Here is a 10,433-nt window from a genome sequence, read left to right as displayed (position 1 = left end):
GTCTACATTTAATTGGACACTGATTTACAACAAATCGTAACAATACGTAAAAGTCAATTACATTAACAGATTTCTATGATTCGACGAATTAAAATGTCAAAATTGACTTTAAATATAATAATAATTGATTATAACTGGAGAACAGTTGGTTTTGATAAATTACTAAAGTACATACCTAGGACTAGGACCAATTTGGGTCATAAAAATCACTAAAAGAGAAGAGAACTATTATTGTAGATGCTTAATTTAACTAAATATACCTGTAGTTTATGATGAAACGGGTACACGTCTTGAAAATTCATCATAAAAATTGCACGAGATTTAAAAATGCATGAAGGTTTGATTCTGCTTTTCAAAGCTGCTTAAATATTGAAATTAAGTGTATAAGATTAGAAACGAGCAGCTTTTTGCCAGTGACGAGTAAAGAGAATAAATGTTTTTTACAAGTCCTTGAATCCGTCACAAAATTTAGACTGTACCTACAGCATGCCAAAACATTTTTATTATATATAAGAACATCAAACCGCATATATTTCCTTAAAAAATAACGAACACAATAAGTACCCAAATCGAATATCTATTTTTACACTAAATCACTGTCAAACAAACATACCTATACCTACTTAATTTATGCATGGATCGTAATCAGAACTTCCCTTTTTTGGAGTCGGTTAAAAACATACCTCATGTTACAATTTATTTGACTACAGATGGGTATTAACATTCATTATTTGACTTGAGCTCAGTTGTTTGTGAGGCAGCGTATACACCGTCACGCTGCCAGTCGCGTTAGTGTTTAGTGTTTCGTGTTGTAATTATTGTTTATCATAAATTGTTTAGTGTGGGCATGGAGAACACGTCGGGCAGGGAAGGTGAGTGTTTATGCATTCTAAAGGGATCCCTTAAACCTACACCCAAGGTCACAAGTCCTGGGACCTGCTCGAGGTGTTTCCTCTGCAAAATAATGATACAATCACTATCGCTGATACCCGTCACGTCACACTCCGTCGGTAGGTAAAAACTCGAAAAACGCTTAGTGTGATAACACCATTACACTTGCATTAGAACGGCTGGCAATTACTGTTTTCCTGCTACGGACCGTGTCGTGCTGGGCCTATTATCGGTGACAGAACAGAAGCTACATTTATTTAATGCGATAAGTGTGTCCCTACATGCACGCTTCAATAACAGCGTACGAGGCTTAGTGTCGCCACACACGGGCCACACGCCACAAACGCCACCACAAGAAGCAAGAAGAGGCTACAAAAGTAGCTGAAGCGCGCAACAGCCAATTGTAGCCGGTGGTCGACACTTGCGGTCAGTGGCTGCTACTTTTTTTTAACCCATACACGAAGTTATGCTGCTTTTGCAATAAATGGGAGATGCACTTTGGGATCTTCGAAAAGCAACGAATTTTCAAAGACCTTATTAAATTGCGGTTATATACCTAAGCACTTGGAAAGTTTTGGTTATTTACTTTAAATATTAAGGGTTGGAGTCTTAGAAATTCACCCCTTTTAATATTTAAGTGAGATGATGTTGGAGTTACTATTTGACCTTTTTTCTTTCCTCTGAATTTTACACAAGGATTTGTAGACAGTGATAGTTGACGGAACAAATAGATAAACAAATGATAGACGGACAACCATCGCCGCCAGCCATTGTTAATTAGCAACTCTTCGCAGGGTATAACAGGGACAAATGTCACAAGTTCCTCGATTACGGGTGTATTAACATTTACATTATTTATGTTGTTGTGGAGGTATCAGTGTTGATATAAATAAGAGGGTATTTGACGACTTGAGCTCAGTTGTTATGCAGCGTGGACACCGTCACGCTGCCTCATGTGCCACCCCCAACTTCTCCCTTCAGACCAGCAGGGTTATTATGTAACTCGGTGTACCATTCAAATAATCAGTCACTACGTCGTTTTACGTCGAAAAATGGCTTGAATTAATACATCACCGGCTTAGCACCGCCTTCATAGTGATCAGCAGGTAGAACATATTATGATGTTATTTTTCACTTTTTAGTTTAGTGGGTACGATTTTAGGTTTTGAAGTCGGTTGTATTTTTTTTTATTTTTATAGTATAATCACGTAAGTAAGTAATAAAAGACTTCTAAGCCAGGCTTCGATTCTCTCGATTCTTCAAATCGATGCCCAGCGGGGCATGCATCTACAACTTTTCAGTTACGTACAATAAAATAAATTCAATATCACGTGTCTCAAACGGTGAAAGAAAATCATCGTGAGGAAACCTGCACATACCTGTGATTTTTCTTAATTATTTACGTCTCTCATTCTGAGAGGAGACTAGTGCTCAATAGTAAGTAATGGGTTGATGGTTGATGATGATGATGAAATAAGTAAGTTCCTCAGAATAGAGTAAGTTCTATCAAAAAAACAACTTAAAAAAAAATATTCCCTTTTTTGTTGGTAGGTAAACGATTCCGCAATTAACCCGTTTAACTTTTCCAAAAATCCCATAACTTTAATATGCAATTTGTTAAATGATTATCATAATTGTTTTATGACTATACCGAGATGCTGAGAGGTATTCAGTAGGTTGCGGGGTCGACGACCTACCAACCGGTCGCGCTTTGAGCTTTGTCGAGCGAACGGGGCAAGGCAAATTTGGCCCACTTTTGAAAATCTATGCTTTATAATAAGGAATAACCACACTATCGTGAAAATGAAAAGGCAGTGTTATTTTGGAGACTCATTATATTGACGCCGCGCGGTTTCACCCGTGTGATTCCCGTTATCTCCCGTCTATCTAACACTGAAAGAATTTTTCAAAACGGACTAGTAGTTCCTGAGATTAGCGCGTTCAATCAAACACACAAACAAACCCTTCAGCTTTATAATATTAGTATAGATTTTACAAAATCGATCAAGCTCGCGAATTGAAATTTGAATCATTCTAAGATTCATAGATTTTTTTTTTTTTTTTATTTATATACTAATACTCATTCAGGAAAATATTTCCTTTTGGATGTAGTTGTAATGCGATAACACTAGAGTATTTTTGGCAAAACATTAAAAAAGGTATAGTACACGCTTTGCTTTTAGTCTGCTCTGAACACTTTACCACAGCAGATATAAACTTTACAGTGTACAAAAATGTATCATTGCGGGGTTATAGCACCTGAGAAGTTCGGCATGTAATAACTTCAGAGCAGACTACAAGTTTGGCGCATACATAAATACTTCGTTCTTATAAAAGGCAAAATCCTGAATATTTCACTACATAAGGTACACGTTACATTGTAAGGCTACATTATAATGTCTACTAGCGTATTCTATTCCGCCCTTTATGCGCCGACGCATATTTGTTACATTAATCTCCCCTTCGCGGTTACTGTGTCGAGTAACGGTGCACAGCAGATGGAGTCGAGCGTATCTACTCATTGGCAAAGACTATCTATTATAGTAGACATGTAACTATATTATACCTACAACAACGTACTGAAGATATTTTTTTTATTTTTTAAAAGTAGGTTTTGTGCATGTTGGTATATGTGTGTTCGTAGGTCCACTTTGGTAAAAAACTACTGATCCGATTTCAATTATTTCTTGATTACATAATTAAATTATAAATTAATTTATAGAGAAGTGTGGAGTTTAATGGCTTTTTTGATTTTCTTTAAAGGCACTCGAAATGATGATTAGTTGGTCAGATATTGACGAGCAAATGGTTTTAAAGGACATGTTCCTTCAATGTCCTGCTAACTGCTGCTTTAATTTATCATCAGGCACGCAAACAATTCAGTATTTCAATACGCAAAAAAAACGCCAGTTCAGTCAACTCTCACCATTAATAGCAGTCTATAAATCACATGCATGTAATGTATCAATATTATAGAATGGTGGATATAACGTGAAAACGTACATATACCTACATTTTGAGTACACCACTGAAGCCTTAATATCCGCAGCAGATGTCAAGGTTTCGTTCGTTTGTATGTATTCATAAAAAAGTATTTGTGTTCACAAATAGGTACACGATTCGACGTGTAGGTACATTCCAATTTTGAAATACTATTTTGATGGAATCGCATCGAGTAATAGTGAATTGTAGGTACTTTCTATAACATTTTAACTAATAGGTAGTTCTTTTTGTTTATTTATTCATTTATCACATACATATATAAACATTACAGGGTAAACCTAATGCGTAACAATTCTCGTGTTCTATTTATAAGTCCTTCATTACTTGAACGTATCTATCTGCTAAAAGTTCTGCGAATATAGTACAATAGTTTTGCTATAGTTATACAAACAAATAAATTTCCCACCTGATAGTAAGTGGTAAACTATAGCCTATAAACTGAATAACAATTCACAGGACACACAGAAAAGAAAGTAAGATAAAAAGAAAGGAAAGTTCATTTATAATGCACATCACACAAAAGAAAGAGGAAAAAAATCAATCAGTAATTAAAATAGGTTGCAATTAGCATGATGTGATCCTAAAATGGTCACCACTCAGCATATTGATGTGGTGGCGTGAAGGTGAAGTTTCAACGGTTTAATTTAGAACATTAAGTATATAATATAATACATGACGGTATAATATAATATTAGTTGATAATATAACGGGATTAGTTCTTTTTTTTTTTTTTTTTTATTTTTTATCTTTACAAGTTAGCCCTTGACTACAATCTCACCTGATGGTAAGTGATGATGCAGTCTAAGATGGAAGCGGGCTAACTAGTTAAGAGGAGGATGAAAATCCACACCCCTTTCGATTTCTACACGGCATCGTACCGGAACGCTAAATCGCTTGGCGGTACGTCTTTGCCGGTAGGGTGGTAACTAGCCACGGCCGAAGCCTCCCACCAGCCAGACCTGGACAAATTAAGAAAATCTCTATCTGCCCAGCCGGGGATCGAACCCAGGACCTCCGTTTTGTAAATCCACCGCGCATACCACTGCGCCACGGAGGCCGTCAAAACAACAAAGTTCGTTTAAAACAGAGAAACCTTCCTACAAGATATCGTCCTGTGTCCATTATGTGCGTGTAATTTGATTATTATTATTATGCTAATTATGAAAAAAATATTATATAATATACAGTAAATCCCAAAATATCTGGCAATAAAGTAATAAGAATAGCGAATCACGTTTCGTGACGTTGCTTTTTGGCGTTGACCTTCGAACGAATAAGTCCGTGCGCCATTTAAAATCAATATTGGAACAAGCTTCGAACTGTTCCATTTAAGTAGAGTTGAGCTCTTTGCGACCGCGTTCGTCCATCTAACATTTCTTTTTTTTTTCGGTTTTAACTGTCTATTTGTCGGTGGACTTCACTTATTATCTATCGGTAGGCCAATGATGCTGAGTGTGAATTTACTTCATTTGATTTATTTGTTATTCTACAAAATACATATTGAAATTAAGTAACTATACTGTGCACTGGTTATAGAAATATTAAACAGGTATAATAATATTCTATTTGGCATTTGGTGGAATAAAAAGAGAACTTTTAATTATTACCGCTTGCGGAAATAGTTCTTCTTTTTAGTTCCTCTAAAACAAAAATTTATCCGCGCTCATAACTCGAGAACAGAAATACCTACAACGACTTTATCTTGCGACTTAATAACCCTTTCATTACATTTCAAAATTCACACTTTTTAGTTATTATCTAATCCCTTTTTTTGACGTGCAAACAACCAAATTAGTCCTCTTTTTTAAAATTAGTATAGATAAACACACCCAGGCTCTGGAAAACATCCATGCTCATGACTCATCACGAATATTTTCCAGGTGTGGGAATCAAACCCACGGCCGTGGCTGCAGAGAACAGGTTCACTACCAACTGCGCCACGCGGCCGACAAAACTTTATTATAAAAAAACGAATATCTGCAATATTTTAACATTATGTACCTATTGAACTATCTACTCGTAGTATCGTACTTAATCTTTGCCCGTTCAATGGATGGTAAGCGATGAACATATTGAACTTGCGGTGTGTTGTGTCATGAGCAGTTATGCGATGCCTGTGAGTTGTGACCCACTTCCAAGATAATTGAACAAAAAACACACTGACCATTGTTAGTTGTGTTACAGGCCTAATCTTTCTCCCATACGTAATTTGACTAATGATGGAATGACTAATGAGTCACGTTCGGCTGTTCTCTGCATAAACGTGCCAACCCAACCAACACCTATGCGGCAACGTCACCCAGATCAAATTTTGAATAACCCCCAGTGATCTTGAATATCTATCATAATCATCGTCATCATCGTATCAGCCGATGGACGTCCACTGCAGGACAATAGGCTTTTTGTAGGGACTTCCATACATCACGATACTGAACCACGTGCATCCAGCGAATCCCTGCGACTCGCTTGATGTCGTCAGTCCACCTGGTGGGGGGTCGACGAACACTGCGCTGATCTTGATTATCTATGCTAATATTATAGAGCTGAAAAGTTAGTTTTTTTGTTTGCTTGAACGCGCTAATCTCAGAAACTACCGGTCCGATTTGATAAATTCTTTCCTTATATTATCCCCGTATGCCTAAGGGAACGGTAACCAAGCTAGTGAAACCGCGCGGCGTCAGCTACTTTATAATAAATAGCAACATAATAATACACCTTCCATCTCCCATAACTTTTTAACAATTATAACTATTTTCGTTAAGATGAACTTTGATATTTAGTTCTTTTCCTCTCTTACACTTAATTGTATACGGATAAAATATATCTAAAAACGCTAGAAAACCAGCTTTTACATAATGAAAACCGCATCCAAATCGGTTTTCCCGTTTAAGTGTTACAGACAGACAAACATGGGATTCAAACTTTTAACACCTCTAATGTTTTAGCATCCAACATACGTCTCAGAAATCGGAATGTCCCCAGAAAAGGTCGACAATCTGCAATTGCAAAAAGTCAAAGAGAAACGGAATTAATAAAGAGTCATTTCCTGAAGTTGCTATATTCTTTCAGAGTGACATGTATGTAGAGGATTTTTGACGGGTCTGACGTACCGCTACGCAATTTAGCGTTCCGGTACGATGTCGTTTAGAAACCGAAAGGGGTTTGGATTTTCATCCTTCTGCAAAAAGTTAACCCGCTTCCATCATATATTGCATCATAACATATCAGGTGAGATTGTAGTCAGGGGCTAACTTGTGAAGAATAAAAAAAATATATCCACATACGTTAAGCGTCCTGCAGGCTTGACGATGTAATTGACTTTGTGTGGCTAGCGTAAGCAAACAAAGGACACTATATACGGGCACTTAATTAACATAACGAGACCCGTGCACTTTTTAGTCATCAACAACCGTCAGAGCGGGGGCACACGAGTGGTGCGGCGCCGCAACGTTGTTACGTCACAGCGGCGCCATAGCTGCGTTGGACAGTCTGTTAATAACTCAGAGCGGGGGTACACGATGCGTTGCAGCACCGCATCGCAAAGATTTCACCGTCTCAGCGGGCACACGAGCGGTGCGGCGCCGCAATGTTGTTACATCTTAGCGGCGCCGCAGCAGCGTTGGACAGTCTGTTAAGAGTGTGCAATATGTAATTTGGTGGTTACAAATGGTTCTGGATCTCAGATTCTGGAAAAGTTAGGAGCCTGATATTTGGGTAAATGATATTTCAAAGTGTTAGCTTCGTTATGACTATACAAAATACACAATTTGTAAAAATATTCTCGATAGTTTATTTTTCTGAAAAATACATGTTTTGCTCACATTTTGCTTTCAATCTCAGGAAAAGCAAACTGATTTTCTTAAATTTTTGTTTTGTAAAGAAAATTAGGTATATATCTTGAACATGGCCATTTTGTTTTTCGTTATGTTGTTTAATTTACTTGCAATTAGGTAAAAATGGATTTAGCGCTCACTTCATAAAATTTGCGTCGCGCGTCAATCGCTCCGTGCTTTTCACTCACGTCAAGGTAATAATTCGGCGTCTCGTTTGCGCTTCGCATTTTATCCATATCGTACCGACGCGCTGCGCGCTCTTAATAAAGTAAGGTTGTGACGCATGAACAACTGAGCGGCATTCACCCCTTCTCGCCTCGTCTCGGTGGTTGCAAGTCTAGTGCGGCGTCGGAGCACATCGTGTGACTTGCCACAGATATTTCTATGTAAGACGAAGCAGCGACACCGCTGCGGCGCCGCACCGCCGCCGCAACGCATCGTGTGCCCCCGCTCTCACTGGTAGATAATAAAAAATGTACCGTTTCCGACACAGTTGTTCAGTGAACGCAGCATTTCACATAATATTATACGCAATCACCATTTTTGAAGTTACCAACAACCTACTCGTATTACCTTACCTTGACAATACAAAACAATACGGTCTACAGTTAGACGCATGCTTACGATTTAGCAATATTAGCATTTAGGCATAGTATTTAAATATTATTTTTAACCTACTTCAAAAAAGAAGGAGGTTTTCAATTCTATAGTCTATTTATTAATTTCGTAGAATTCTGACATTTCTATTTCCGTTTCCGGTGTCTCTATATGTAAAACAGTTCCCATAAAAAAGCTGACAAGTTCAACTAAACCGAAACTTATTCTTTCGATTCTAAAAACGAAATTTATAGAGGCTTAATTTTAATTTTTTATTATTTGAAAATTATTTTTGTTTGAAAGAGTAGATATTAGAAAAAAGTAAAAAATTTAAATCAAATTTTCGTAAAATAAATCTATCCATCTAAATAAACTTCAGCTCAATCAAATGCAGTGCATTCTAATGATAGGCGTCCACATAACCGCATCATTCGTATCGGATGTATTGCATCAAACGAATTTAAAATTTTACAGTAGATTTGCACGATCCGTACGATGCTGATCAGTGGATGCACTTGTATAACTTTCTATACAAAGAATAGATCCGTTTGATGCGCCGCGTCGGATACGTACGATGCGGATATGTGGACGCCTACCATTAATGATACTCATAAAGACAAGTCGTACTAAATAGAAGCTTAAAGCATTACAGCTTCTTCATCAGATTAGCTCGATACCACACTCGGCTCGGTAACACATTATTGCATTTATTTACTTCCACAAATAAACAAGGTTCAGTTCAATCGGATGTCAACAAGTGGTTCTAATTGCATGATTGGACCTATACCTACAAATAAAAGATTGCAAAAAATATATAAAGTTTATTTTTTGGTTTAAATGTAAGTTAAAGCCTCAATAGCTCAACGATTAAGAGCGGTTGGACTCATCACAGAGGTGGTGGTTCGATTCCCGCCCCGTTGGTCTATCGTCGTACCCACTCCTAGCACAGTCTTTCCCGACTAGTTGGAGGGGAATGGGAATATTGTAAAGGATATGGCAAATATTCTTTTAAAAAAAAAGTTTAGATTATAAAATTATGTTGATTTTGTTCGTGGCGTTACCCGATCTGTGGTTCTAGCTGAAAATCAGCGCTACATGTCCTAATTCAAATAGTCACGTAGCATTAAGCAGAGTTGGGTCCATTTTCTGGGTTATGCCACACATCGCAGGGTATTATCCTGGATAACCTGTTGTACTGGAGATATTGTGATGTGCCATAATTTCGAAATAAACGCATTGTTCTTTCTTCCTTTCTTTTCTATATACCTACTGCATACCTACAAGTTAAACACACCCTGTACATTATTATAACAGATGGTTCGATGAGGTTGTGAACAGTACGAACTCCATTTCTAACGCAAAAAAATGATTCGATCACGAATCAAATGTATAACCTCGATTCGTCAACGATAAAAAATATCTTTACAGTTATCTATCGAATCATATCTCTTGTGAGGCAGAAGCGGACTGTGGGGTCAACGAACCCTGCCATCTTGTGTTTTTGGTTTGCCGGTTCAGGGAATTAGAATATATCGAAGAGACGAATTAAAAAACCAAAAAAATGCTACATCGGCGCTGATGGAATACCGTATATAGGACGGCTTAGCTTTGTATCGGTTTTGGTTTTATTTTCCAAGGCGCGTCTCATAATTTTAAACAAGTGGAATGTAAGGATCTATTTTCTTATGTCTTTTATACAGGATGTTACATAATTAATGGATAAGACGCAGGTGAGAGATACACCACCTAATTAGGAGGTGGTTAATCTAAAACTCATTTGATTAGTTAAAAACAAAACTATTGTTTTTAACACGCTTATATTGGCTTCACTTGTAATTATGTATGTATAAAAAAACAAATCTTGGAATCTTGATTTGAACCCCTTCCCGATCTTCGATTAGGATGAAATTTTGCACACGCTCTGAGTTCTGATGTCAATATAAGACTAGCTAAAAACGTCATCATCACAAATCCAATATGGCGGCCTCCCCAATCACTTCGAACTATGTACCTATGTAAGAAAATCTTGGAATCCTAATTTGACTTACTATCCGGTCTGCGATTAGGATGGAATTTTGCACACGATCTGTGTTCTAATGATGACATGTC

This window comes from Bicyclus anynana, chromosome 19 (genome assembly GCF_947172395.1).
Source record: "Bicyclus anynana chromosome 19, ilBicAnyn1.1, whole genome shotgun sequence".
In the NCBI taxonomy this organism is placed as follows: domain Eukaryota; kingdom Metazoa; phylum Arthropoda; class Insecta; order Lepidoptera; family Nymphalidae; genus Bicyclus; species Bicyclus anynana.
The sequence above is the reverse complement of the archived record's forward strand: the minus strand, read 5'-3'. Positions refer to the sequence as shown.